The following is a 14,690-nucleotide window of genomic DNA, read 5'->3' on the forward strand; positions in this document are numbered from 1 at the left end:
CATGCAGGGAGCCCTGGCCTCTTGAGGGGCTTTTCCAGGAATTATTCCTAACATATTCCCAAACTCATTTCTTCTTTTGTTTTCTCCATTCTCATTTAACATTTATTTATATAGTGTAGCTTTGTATTTTCAAGGGATTTTTACCACCATTTAATTGCTAATACATCCCACATTGTTGTAAAGTAGGCATTATTCTCCTTGTGCTGTGGAGAGACCCAGAGATGAGTTAAGTAATTTTCTCCAGGAATCTGAATGTGAGTCAGTGATTAGGCTTCAATTAGAGCTCAGAGTTTCATATGCGCAATGTTCTTTTCTCAGGTCTCTGGGGCACGATGTTATTATCTGGGAAATGTTCCCAAAGACCAAACTAATTATCCCTAGCCATGATGCTTCTGCCTAAGAAACAAACACTTCTGGGGGCAGGAGAAGAGGGAAGAACTGTAAAGAAATAAATTTCCCAATTTCCCATAATATATTAATGTATTGGATATAATGAATGTACTACCTCTTATTCGGTCCGTGTGAAATCATTCCATTGTTTTAACATATTTTAACGCGACGATTTAAAACCTAACACAATTATACTTTAAGAAAAAGAACATCAAACTAAAACTATTAGAGTTGAACTTTTGTCGAGTGTGTTCATTTACTTTTTTTTACTTTATGCGCTCCCCTGAGAAGTTAAAGTTAATTTTTGCCGGTAGTGGACAACCAGAAGATAATGTATGTTTTATCCAAGTTTCTAGTGGAGATCTGTCAAAGTTAAAATATTTCTTTTAATCCAATCCATAGTTTTTTGAATATGAAAAATCTGACATATGACTCAATAAGGAAAGGAGGGCACTTTCGGAGGAATTATCCTTCTCCAGCTTTCTGCAATTCTTCCTCTCCCCTGCATCGTCTGGTGGACACCCCTTAAGTAGATTTTTTCTTCCTCTGCTCCTTTCTGGATCACTGTAACTGACCTTTTCCATTTACATGCAAGTTGTAGCCAGGTTTTCCTGAGCCTGTGCCTTAGCCCCTTAGGTTATTGTAGGATCTGCTATTGTAAATCTCAAATTCCATCTGTATGTATTTCAGGTCCAGAAGGCCAATTTGACAACTGCTTCCGTATCTTAATTTTACACTGCTTCACTTTCCATCAATGTCAGGGATAATTCCCTGGGGTCTTGGACCATCTCCTTTTGTGTATATGTTTTTTTTTTTTTTTAAAGTAACCCATTTCTGCCAATAAAATAGTACTTTGCTCACATTTCCTGCCCCCTTAGAAACCCAATGGCTCCATCTCTTAGCGGGATTCCTCACAACTCCACAAACATAATTGCCCAGCATTCGTCATTCGGATCACATCACAGCCATCCTGAAAAACCTTTCAGTGGTTCTCAGGATTATAGCTCTCAAAATGGGCTATATAAACCATTCTGTTTATTCTTCAAATACCACACTTCTATGTTCCCTGAAACAATTTAGGGTGTTCCTTTTTCTCCAATCATGGCCCAATTTGTTGGTCTCTAAGGGCTTGGCAGAATTCTTTCTGAACATTCCCTAGATTTCCACTTACACATGTAATAGCCTCTTTTGTTCCATTCCACACATTGTAATTTTCTTCCTTTAATCTTGAACGCTTCTCCTTTCACCAAGAAGTCTTTCCTTATTAATATTACATGACCCAAATCTCCCCATTTACCAATTGTTTATTACTTCTGTTTTCATATTTTGGTGTGGTTTTTTTTTTTTTCAATTCCTATTTGGTAAATTCTACTTGTTAGTCTTACATCTGTCCTGCCTTTGTCTCAGAGGACATAGTCTTTATAGCTAGTGAATCAAAAAAGCACCATGCCGATTCTATGCTGTGCCCTTAATTATCTGTTGTCTATTTACTAAAAAGAAAGAAAGAAAGAAAGAAAGAAAGAAAGAAAGAAAGAAAAGAAAAAAGAAAGGTGGAGTGCCTGGGTGGCTCAGTCCACTGAGCGTCCTACTTCGGCTCAGGTCATGATCTCACAGTTCATGGGTTTGAGCCCCACACTGGGTTCTGTGCTGACAATTCAGAGCCTGGAGCCTGCTTCCGATTCTGTGTCTCCCCCTCTCTCTGCCCTCCCCTGCTCGTGCTCTGTCTCTCTCTCATAAATAAACAAACATTAAAAACTAATGATAATTTTAAAGAGAGAGAGAGAGAAAGATTGAAAGATCAATGTATCAGGTGCCTGGGAGGCTCAGTTGGTTGAGCGTCCGACTTCGGCTCAAGTCATGATCTCATGGCTCGTGAGTTTGAGCCCCGCTTTGGGCTCTTTGCTGACAGTTCAGAGCCTGGAGCCTGCTTTGGATCCCATGCCTCCCTTGCTCGTGCTCTCTCTCTCTCTCAAAAATAAATAAACATTAAAAAAAAATTTTTTTAAAGAAAGATCAATGTATCTTTTCTACCAGACAAAAACTCTGAATTTTTTTTTGATTTATATTTATTTGTGTCACTTGTGTTTTATAGTAGAGATGATGAGGTGTTGGATTATAAGGTGATGGCTCATTCTCCTCTGGTTATTATATTATACATAGTGTTACTATACATTGTATAGATAGATAGACAGACAGAGATAGGGATATATCTATCTGTCTATTGGAGGTGAGTAGAGTGTAATATTTCAAAAGGTAGATGCCACAGCCAGACTGTCTTGGATGATATTCTAGTTCAAAACTTAATTATTAACTCTGTGCTCCTTGCACCCAGTCAGGTTAACTTCTCTGTGCCTCAGTTCCCTCATTGATTACACAGAAATAATCATAGTACTTACCTCGTGAGATGGGTGTGAGGCTTTAACAAGAAACTGTACTTAAAAAACTTAATAGAGTGTGGCACAAAGTAAATGCTCAATAATACATAGCATCATCTTTAAAATTAGATTTAATTTACAATATGACTTTCGACATGCTGGCTTGGGGGAGGGAATGTAAAGTCAGGAAAGATTAACAGCCAAAATTGCAGAGTGAGTTGATGCTTTGAAGCATCCCCTGTCACTGGACACATAGCAACAATATGATTACAGAAACTAAAACTTAAAAGGATAAAATAGAGGGGCACCTGCGTGGCTCGTTGGTTAAGCGTCCGACTTCGGCTCGGGTCATGATCTCACTGTTCGTGGTTTTGAGCCCTGCATCGGGCTCTGTGCTGACAGCTCAGAGCCTGGAGCCTGCTTCGGATTCTGTGTGTCTCTCTACCCCTCCCCACTCCCGCTGTCTCTCTCTCACTCTCAAAAATAAATAAAACATTAAAAAAAATTTTAAAAGGATAAAGTAGAATGCAAAAGCAAGATAATCATTTTAATGGATTAAAAACAGAGCCAAAGCACAAAGCTATGAGTCATGCTAATGTCTGACCTAGCAGCAGGCAGTAAGTAGTTGTTGGGAGGGGGCAAGGCCTAAAATGTGCTTGAAAATTAGATTTTGGTGGAGTTTTCCTATTCCTGAGTAGAGGCCCAAATAAGCCACTTTGGGGCTGAGACCGGCTAGAAGACGTGGAACTAGGGTTGCACGTTGTAGGCCCTGTCCACAGCCCCCAGCACTCTTCCAGGCAGACGTGGCCAAGGGAACCTGTCTTCTTTCCTGACACAACCCCAGTCATAGAAAAGCTCTATTCCAGGGACAGTAGGCTGAGAACACTGAGACTTTTCATGCTTCTGCCCAAGCTCACTTATAGGGCAAGTATTCCATGCCAGGCGGAGCTAAATGAGAAGACCAGGGTCGAGTGTCTCCACTCAGAGCTCTAATCACAGACCAGAGGTATCACCCTGGCAGAAGTGGGCTCCTGTCCGTGCTACAGCTGCAACGCAGTGGCACAGTAGTTTCATTTAGGGGGAGAGAGAGATTAAAAGAACAAAGGGCAGGGGTGCCTGGGTGACTAATCGGTTGAGCATCTGACTTCGGCTCAGGTCATAGTCTCGTGGTTCATGGGTTCGAACCCTGCATCAGGCTCTCTTCTGTCAGCACAGTTCCTGCCTCAGATCCTCTGTCCCCCTCTCTTTGCCCCTCTCCCGTTCTCTTTCACTTTCTCTCTCAAAAATAAATAAACATTGAAAAAGAACAGAGAGCAGTACAGCTCAGCTTAAGGTGAATTGATTCTATTTGGAACAGAGTATGGGGGAAGTTCATGATTGGGGGTGCTGTGGAAAACAGTTGAGATCTTGGTCGTGAGCACTTAAGAGGAGGCTATCAACCCCATGAGGGAAATAAGCTAAACAGTAGATGAACAAGAAGTTTAAAAGGGAGAACCAGAGAGAAAGAGAGAGAGAGACAGATAAAAAGAGAACTCCTAGGGTTGAAACAAATCACAAAGATTCTCCTCAAAGATCACGCCTGCAAAGGGGATCAAATTTATTGGATCAGACTATGGAACAATTTATGCCCCAAGGCCTAGTCAAAAACAATAGAGTAATCCACCATCAGTGACTGGAGGCCAGCAGCAATTTGTGATATCAGCAGAGGCAATCCCTAATAGAGAAATCAGGGACACACAGCACTGCAAAATCCATTCTCAACTAAGGGTGATTATATCCATGTCAAGGCTGTACCTACTGGGGAGTGACATCAGAGGTTTTTCTGGAGGGGAAATAAACTTCACTAAAATAGTTCACATCCAAGTCACAAAACAACCAACATAGAAACGATAAGCCTTTGGGTGGGAGAGGGGAATTGGTACCAATAGTTGTTTTACTATATCATCTAAAATGTCCAGATTTTAACCAAATATTATGAGACGTGCAAAGAACTAGGTGTTTATCAACAGACAGGGGAAAAAAACTGGCAACAGAAACTGTCTTTGAGGGATCCCAGATATCAGAGAAGAATTCAAAGAAATGATTAGAAATATGTTAAAAATCTAAAGGAAAATATAAGTAAAATGTCAAAGGAGGCATTGTGAAAATATCTCATCACATAGAGGTATTATTAAAGAGATAGGCAAAATAAAAAAAAAAATAATCAATTTCTGTCCTGGAAATTCTGGAGTGACAAGAAAAGTTCACTAGAGGGGCTCAACAGTAGATTTCAGTTAGCACAAGAAAAGAGCAGTGATGTTGAAGATAGATTAATAGAAATTATACAATCTAAAAAACAGAGAGAAAAAAAAATGAACAGAGACTTAAGAGAAACATGGGACACCATTAGGCATAGCAACATAAACGTAATGGGAGCACCAGGAGAAGAAGGAAGAGAAAAAGAAGCACAAAAAATACTCCAAGCCATCATGGCTGAAAACTACCCGAATCTGATCAAAAATATTGATCTGGAAATCCAAGAAGCTCAAAACCCCAAGTAGAAAAAACCCTAAGAGATCTATACTTGGAAACATCACAGTAAAAATATTGAAAGGTAAAGACAAATAGGAAAATAAGAATGCAGCAAGAGAAAAATTACTTATGTTCAAGGTACCCCGATAATAGTAATGGCTGTTGTCTTATTGGAAACGGTGCAGGCCAGAAGGCTTTGCGATGGCATAATCAAAGTGCTGAGAGAAAAGAACTATCAAATAAGGATCTTATAGCCAGCAAAAAATATCTCTAAAAAAATGAAATAAAAAGTCCTAAGATAACAAATATTGTTGCTATCAAACATGTTTTATAATAAACACTTAAAGGAAGTTCTTCTTTAAAACAAAAATTTTTAAATGTTTTTATTTATTTTTGAGATAGAGAGACAGAGTGTGAGTGGAGGAGGGGCAGAGAGAGGGAGACAGAATATGAAGCTGAGCTGTCAGCCTGGAGCCCAATGTGGGGCTCGAACTCACAAACCGTGAGATCATGACCTGAGCTGAAGTCAGATGCTTAACAGACTGAGCCACCCAAGCGCCCCAGGAAGTTCTTAAGATAAAAAGTAAGTGATACCAGACAGTAATTCAAATCAAATCTGCACACACACACACAAAGAGTGTCAGTAAAGGTAATATATTTTATATATATATATATATATATATATATATATATATGTATATATAGTCATATATATAGATAGAGAGAGAGGCCTATAGTATATAGAAATATATTTGGCAATTGGCAATGCCAGCAAAAAGGAGATGGATGGGAACGAAGTTGATTCAGAGTAAGGAAATGACAACACATGTTCCGTTGAATTCACAGGTGGAAAAAAAAACAACTAGAAATTGCAAATATAATAAATTTGATAAATAAATGTTCTCCTTTCTTCTTTCAAATGGCATGAGAAGATATAAAAAGATATTCTTTTCAAGAAACAGTACTACAACACTGAACATCTCTACATGTGGAAAATGAATCCAGACACAGACTTTATACAAAAATTAACGTAAAATGATTCACAGACTTGGGGAGCCTGGGTGGCTCAGTAGGTTGTGTCCAACTTCAGCTCAGGTCATGATCTCACAGGTTCACGAGTTTAAGCCCCGCGTCGGGCTCTGTGCTGACAGTTCGGAGCCTGGAGCCTGCTTCGGATTCTGTGTCTCCCTCGCTCTCTGCCCCTCCCCCGCTCACATTCTGTTTCTGTCTCTCAAAAAATAAATAAACGTTAAAAAATTAAAAAAAAAAAGGATCACAGGCTTAAACTTATAGAACTAGAAGATGACATAGGAGAAAATCTTGACAACCTTGGGCATGGTGCCGACTTTTTAAATACAAGATCAGATACACGATCCATGGAAAATAATTGAGAAGCTGACTTCAATAAGATTAAAACAATTTCTTCTCCGTGAAAGACAATGTCAAGAGAATGAGAAGACAAGCCACACACTGAGAGAAAACATTTGGAAAGACACATCTAACTAAGCACTGCCATCCAAAATATACAAAGAACTCTTAAAACTCAACAATAAGAAAACAAACAACCCTTATCTCCTCCCCAAAGAAGACATACAGACATACAGATGGCAAATAATCATATGAAAAGATGCCCCACATCATATGTCATCAGGGAACTGTGAACTGAGACAACACTAAGATACCACTACACCTTTTAGAATGGCCAAAATCCAGAACACTGATAATACCTCGCACTGAAGAGGTTGTGGAAAACAAAATCCTCATTCACTGCTGGTGGAAATACAAGCCATTTTGGAAGACCTTCGGCAGTTTCTTACATGACTAAACCTACTCTTATCATCTGATCCAGCAATCACACTCACTGATGTTTACCCAAAGGAGATGAAAACTTCAATGCACACAAACACCTGCACCGGGATATTTATGGCGGTTTTATTCATAATTAACAAAACTTGGAAGCAATCAAGGTGTCCTTCAGGAGATTTAGGACTAAAATAACTGGTACATCTAGACAGTGGAGTGTTATGCAATGCTCAAAGGAAACGAGCTATTAAGCCATGAAAAGACATGGAGGAACTTTAAATGCATCAGACTAAATAAAAGCTGATCTGAAAATGCTACATGCTATATAATTCCAACTCTACCACATTCTGGAGAAGTCAAAGCTATGGAGACAGTAAAAAAGATCAATGGTTGCCAGGATCTGAGTTTGGGGGAATGAATGTGTGGAACATGGAAGATTTTTAAGGCAGTGAAAATACTCTGTATGATACTCTGATGATAGCTACATATTATTAAACATTTTTCCAAACCCATACAATGTGCAACACTGAGTGAACCCTAAGGTAAACTGTGACCTTTAGACGATTCTGGTGTATCAATGTAAGTTCATCAGTTAGAACCAATGTACCACACCGGTGGGAGATGTTAGTAATGGGGGGAGGATATGCATATGGAGGGGCAAGGAATATATGAGACTCTACTTTACTTTCAACTTTGCTGTGAACCCTAAAACCACTTTAAAAAATTAGTCTTTAAATATGAAAAAAAATAGAATACGTAAGATAATTTTGAAGGAATATAAAGATTGGCAGTATTGATCAACCGGATATCAAGCTTTATGATAAAGCTGTAATTAAGCATTATCTGTAATTAAGACAACATGGAAATCGTGCAAGAATGGATACATGTTGCAGAATAGAGAGCTCAGATACAGAAACGTGTTACAGAAAAATGGTAATAGTACAAAACAGTCTGGAAAATACTGAAAGGAAAAATGTTTGATAATTTCTTATCTGTATGGTAAAATGAAACAAAATTAGATCCTTACCTCATACTGTATATGAAAATGAGTTCCAGATGGACTAAAAGCCTAAATATAAAAAACAAAGCAATAATATCTTGAGAGGAAAAGTATTAGATAACATCTTCATGATGAGGTAGCAAAGAATTTCTTTAAAATATACCAAAAAAAAAAATCATGAAGCAAAAGAGTGATAAATTTGACTCAATGAAACTATAAAATTCTTTTTATACACACACTAGAAATAAAACTATAGGATTCTATCTTTATGATTTTGAATTAGGAGTATGATATTGTGATATAAGAAATATATATTTTGGTCTTTGTTCCCAGTTCCAGGTCAGAGTTTCTAAAACCCTTGTAATTTCCTGAAAAGGACTAAAGGGGCATCCTTTGTAATAATATTTGTTTTTGTTGCCAGTTCTAGAAATAGCTCAAAGGTGACAAAGGTGAAGGAGTGTCTTCCGTTATCGTATCAAGTCTGGCCAACCATACCTAAGTGTATGTTAATGAGGTGACTTTTGAAAAGCATCTAATGATGGGGAGCAGGTTCCTAGGGGAACCAACCTTGTGATTAGCAGGTTAGAACTTTCAGCCCCACCCTTAGTCTCTGGGGAAGAGAGGCTGGAAATGGATTCCCAGACTTCATTACATAGATATGATGAATGATATCATTGGCCATTGGTAATTCCTGGAGTTAGCACCGACCCCACAGGTGTAGGGTTCTGTGTAATGAAGGCCAGGAATTACCAATGGCCAATGATATCATTCATCATATCTATGTAATGAAGTCTCCATCATCCTAACACGAGGAGCTCAGAGGGCTTCTGGGTTGGTGAACACATCAAGGTGCCTGGAGTCTGGTGAACGTGGAGAAGGCACAGAAGCTCCATGTCTCTTCCCACATACCTTGTCCAATACATCTCTTCCATTGGACTGTTCTGAGTTGTATCCTTTGTAATAAATCAACGAGAGTAAATAAAATGCTTTCCTGAATTCTGTGAACCATTATAGCAAATTATCAAACCCAAAGAAGGGGTCATGGGAACCCTTGATTTTGTAGCCTCTTGGTCAGCATTATGGGAGGCTGGGACTTGGTGACTGGCATCTACAGTGGGGAGCAGTGTTGTGGAAGTGAACCCTACACCTGTGGGGTCTGTGGTAACTCCAGGAAGCTGGTGTCAGAATTGACTTATAAGACACCAGGGTGGGTGTCAGGAGAGTTGGAAAATTGGTTGGAGTGGGAGTCCCTGCCACACAATTACATTGTGTGTCCGAAGTTGGTATGTGAGTCAGGAAAAAGTGTTTTCCTTTTAGGGAAAATTTTTAAACAAGGCAGACACCTTGCTAAACACACAAAAATGTGTAAAGATGGATATATCTGTCTCCATTGAAAGTGAAAACACTTTTAAACAAAAGATGCTATAAATAAAGCAAAAGGGTAGTGCCTAATGCAGAATAAAGAAAGAATTAGTATCTAAAACATTTGAAAAGTGTCCAGGATAAGGGTGCCTGCGTGGCTCAGTCAGTCAAGCATCTGACTCTTGATTTCAGCTCAGGTCATGATATCACGGTCTTGAGATTGAACCCCGTGTCTGGCTCCACACTGAGTGTGGAGCCTGCTTGGGATTCTCTCTCTACTTCTCTCTCTGCCCCTCTCCCTCTAGCTCTCTCTCAAAATAAATAAACATTTTTTAAAAGTGCAATATTGTACAGTGGAAAGAGAATGTAATAAGTCCAATGCACGACCTGTATGCCCTTTTTACCTCTCTGAACATTGCATTCTTCTTTTGTAAAAAGGGTGGATAGTAACATTCACCTACTGGTGTAGCTATGAAGGTTGGATGAATTGGCATAAGAACAGGTGCCGAATATCTAATCAGTGCCCAATAAATATATTAATTATCTCAACCCAGGGACGGATCTATTACTTCAAGATAAATACATGCATAATTGTGTTTTTTTTTATCATGTCTGGTAATATTACTGAAAAGTTCACTTCTGAGACGATACCATTTGGGAATCGGTATGGCTGCACGGTTTTATGTGTTTGTGGAATGGTGTGTTGACTCTGCAGTGCCTTCGGGAACCTGCATCTCTTCTTTCTATCCGGCTCTCCGTGGCATGTGGTTTTGTCTCCCATCCCCCTCATTTCCAGTCATAAGATGAGTACTCTACCTCTAGCATTATATTTTCTGCCCATAAATGAAGAAAAAAAAGAACAAAGTCAGTCGACTCTTTTGAAATGACTCTCCGAGAAGCTCTGCTCAAAGCTTCTATTTGGTTCTCATTGGCTAGAACTGTGTTAAATGGTGTCTGTAACAGCAAGAGAGACCTGGGAAGGTGATCTTGTAGTTGCACGCTCCCTTGAGCAAAAGCAGAGTTCTGTCGGTAAGAAGATGAGGACAATAAACAGAATCCATGTGAGAGCCAGCAGGACCATGGCAGAGATCATTGTTTTCTGCATTCCAAGAGGACCTCCATGTTGAGTCCGGCTTCCCTGACTAGAGAAGATTTGGGGGTGACGATCTGATTGGAAAGTAACTGATTTAATTTTATTTAAGCCTCTCTGCATAGCAAGTGCTCTGCTCTTATTGAAATGACATGTATATTTGGGGTGTGGCTGCAGGAGTAGGGAGGTCGTTGATGGAGCTGGTAGGTGTGGAAATTCTGAAGTCTCCTGGAGTCTTCAGGTGAACCACGGCTTCTAATAATTTTGCTTTTAACATCCGGGCACACACACTTAAAATCGAGTTTTCTTTGCGTGTGGAGTAAATTAGCAAAGTACAAAGATCAAAACTCTTGTTAATAATGAGTTTTCATGAGGGGGGTTAAGTGGATTTGGGCAGAGCTGTGCTTTTCTCCTTTTAGCTTCTTTCCTTCTCTTCACACGCGCTCGTGGGAAGAAACTAATAGAACTAATATTCTTTGAGAGAAAACAATATTCTTCCCGAGGGAGAGCTTGCTTGAAGCAACCTCTTTTCGGCAGTGCTTCCTAAGGCTGTTAGGCCAGCCTTTTATAGACAATGTGTATATATCTATCTATATATATATAGATAGATAGATAGATATAGATAGATATATCTATAAAACAGAGTGTGTATATATATATATATACAGTATATATATATATAGCAGTATATATATATATATATATATATATATATACAGTGTGTGTATATATATATATATAACAGTGTGTGTGTGTGTATATATATATATATATATATATAACACAGGTGTGCTAGAGCTCCACTAATGAGCAGCATATACTTTTAGTTATATTCTCATTTGTGGTGTCATCAGGGTCCAAGAAAGCAGGAATATTACAAATTCAAGTTAAAAACCAAAAAAAGAAGGAAAGCTTTGAGGCTCTTTTAAGCCAGGTATTCTGGGAATCATAAATGAAATCAAAACTTTGAATTATTACAGTGCACCCCATTTACAGCAAACCATTCACCAGTGAAAATTACATGGAGAAAGAATGCTTTAAAGTCTATAAGAAAAGGGGAGAAATAAAACAGGTTTTCCTGTAATGTCAAGTTGGGCCAACCTTGACCAGCCTCCCTTCTAGAAGCACAGTTTGGCCCAATATCTTGATTTTTATATAAGTTCTGTTAACAATGGCTTTTGCACAAGGTAAAAACTGAAAACAACTTAATGACTTACCTCGAGTCTTAGCTTCCCTGGACACTGTAAACCAAGCCATGGACTCCTTAAAACTCTAACTGGCTTGTCTACAAAAGTCAACTTCAAATTTGATCTTGGATTCATTTAGAGGGATCGCTCCTATCACAATCAAAGGTGGTGGTGAATCTTCAGAAATCTCCCTGTAGCTACAAACAATGTCTGGATTAATAAGAACCATCTTGGATAAGGACATATGCTTGAGCTCTTATTGTATTCACACGAGATAATGAAGGCACGCCATTCACAATCGTACCCTTTTCTGTTGCACAACAGTTTAAAATGGTCCTAGATGCTAATATGTGCAAAAAGTTGAAGTGTGCTTCCACTTTGAGTTTTAGCCCAAGCCGTCAGGCAGTGAGGATGAAGACCGTGAAAACAGAGTGATAAGCAAAAGTATCAGCCTTTTATGGCTAATGTTATAGTGCATGGGTGTGAAAGAAGTGGGAGAGAATAGAAGATTATTTTTATACATTCTGGACTGTGCAGTCCCTTTCAGTGGAGACTGATGCCTCAGGAGTTGTGAAGTCAATCACTAGAGGGTGGCATGAGGTCAGACACTGGTCCCCACCCAAAGCCTAGTACTTAGAGCAAAAGTTGAACAGGAGACAGGCCAGTCACATACCAATCAACTGGCATCTGACACCCGATCCAATCCGAGCAGGTGCAAGAACCAGGGTCCTGGAGCACAGTTAAGATTAGAGCTGACCAGAGTTGACGAGGACAAAAGGAAACTAAGAAACGCATCTCCTTTTGGGATGCACAGTTCTTTGTGGTGGCTTCTTGTAAAAGTATGTGCCCTTCCCTGCCCCCGAATACCATGCTACCTCTGGTATTTGAGGGGTAGCGTTTGATAATATTTCATCAGGTTGTCATCTCCCCCGCACACACCTTTCTAGTTTTGACACATTTCACACAGATGTCGTACTTACTGTCTTGGGACAAGTCTGTGCACTTCACACAAACCAAGCTGTGCTAATACAAATGTCTGTAACTGATAAGGAATGAGGCATCTGGAAGATTTATTGCAGCTAAGACCAGAAAAGAGCTCTGTCCCTTCTCCTTCTCTCCCTGGAGACTGATGCCCTTTCATCTCTCCATCGAAACACTTGTTCTTCCAAATTTTCTATATTTGCCAAAGCAAAGATAATTCTCCCAGGTGCCAAATCTCTCTTTTTTGACTCAACCCTTCTATTCATCTACATGGAATGTCATCATGTCTGCCAATCTCTGCTTTTGAGTAGCTTTTGAATTTATATTTTCCTTTTCTCTATCACCAGCTAGAGCAGACCCTGATCACATCAAACCTGGATTATTTTAATAATTTCTTCATTTGATGTGCTAGTTCCAGCCTTTTCTCTTCCCTATTTTCCACACCCCAAGCCCTCACTGTTGGATCCGTTGGTGTGATCTCTTTACCTGTAATAATAAATCTAACCCCTCCTGTAACACTTAGGATCTGTGCCACCTTCTCCATCCACAACCTCCTACCCCCTTCTCACCACTCTTCTCCTTGTTTCCAATTTTGCAGTGTTTCCCCCACTTCTTCTAACCAATTTTCTCTGCTTAAAATGTCTCCTCCTTCTTCTCCAGCTATCCAAATGCTATTTATCCATCTAAGTCCATGTCAATTTGTCTCCATTCTCTGAAAAATTTGGTCTCTTTAAATTCCATAGCCTTGTCAATACCACACATTTAGGAATCTAGAAGATCATGTTCCGGTTTGTGTCATTTAATTCTTGTTTTATAAGTTCAAGTTTGCTTCCTTCAACTGCTCTTGAGGGCGATGACTTTGGGATGCTACATTAAGCGGTCTTCCCTATAGTGGAAAGACATCTTCCCCTGCAGTGGGAAGAATGCAATGGCACAATACGCACACGATGGTTATTTAATATATATCTATAAAATGTGTCTGAAAACATGAAAAAAAATGACATTAAGAAGGACTCTTGGAAGGTCAGCTTGGGATTTGGAGAGGTTTAAACATTTTATACACGAGAATTAATTTGAAGACACAAGGAATGAAGCATTCTGCACCCTCTGACCTTTGGACCAGCAGCAATGCTGGCACGTTATACTCCATTTTTTGGCCCTTCTACCACAGTTCCCGGGCTGCTTAATTGGCCTGCATTCCAAGTTCATCGCTGGAATGTAAGACATCACCTACACGTTTAAGTAAATAGTTAACTCTGACCTCTTGCTTTACCAAGTGGAACAGTGGTTTCAAACATGGGACCCTACATCTCTGCCACATCCTTTGTCACTGTGTGATCCCCTCACATCTCAGTGTTAAATTCTCTTTCTCTTCCCCTGAAAATGATGCTAAAGCAAAACAGGGGTAAAGTCAGAGTCCAGGGGAAAAGAAGAATGAAGTAAATTTGATTTTAAACTGAGAAGCAGTTTTCATTTTAAATAACTTGCATACATGGAACCTTCAGTTAAAAAAAGTAATACGATTTTTGTTAAGCACCAAAGAAGCAGCGAGCCTGGGTGAAGTTGTATCTAGCTGGGGATTTGCTCAGCAGTTGGATAATCTGATTAGTAAATACTATAACAAGGTTAGAGAGTATACCCAGAATATGAAAATTTATTAAATAACCAAGAGTGAAAACTCTCTTCACTTAGATCTTCCATATTCCATCTTCAGGGTCTATAGCAGAACTTTTTAAGGATTTTTTATAAAATCAAAAAAAGGAAAGGAAAGTTGATTTTAGACTATTTAAATAACACCAGGACTGGGTTCAAGGAAAACTGAACTGACATGCATTATCTCCGTACAGAAGTAGCACCTGGGAGTAATCAATTAATTCAGAATAAGAGCATCGCATTTGTATTATTCTTTTTTTTTTTTTTAACACATGTGGTTTAGAATTTCAATACTCAAACCATAACAGGCTGAAAATACCAAGTTGGCTCCCCAAATC

At 39.1% G+C, this 14,690-nt stretch overlaps 1 pseudogene; it reads left to right on the plus strand.

Annotated features, from left to right (window-relative positions):
* The first annotated feature begins 9,158 nt into the window (after positions 1-9,158).
* Positions 9,159-14,690, plus strand: part of LOC125922471 (FACT complex subunit SSRP1-like) — a 63,875-nt pseudogene continuing 58,343 nt past the window's right edge.

The sequence above is a fragment of the Panthera uncia genome, chromosome B1 (assembly GCF_023721935.1).
Source record: "Panthera uncia isolate 11264 chromosome B1, Puncia_PCG_1.0, whole genome shotgun sequence".
NCBI classification, from domain to species: Eukaryota; Metazoa; Chordata; class Mammalia; order Carnivora; family Felidae; genus Panthera; species Panthera uncia.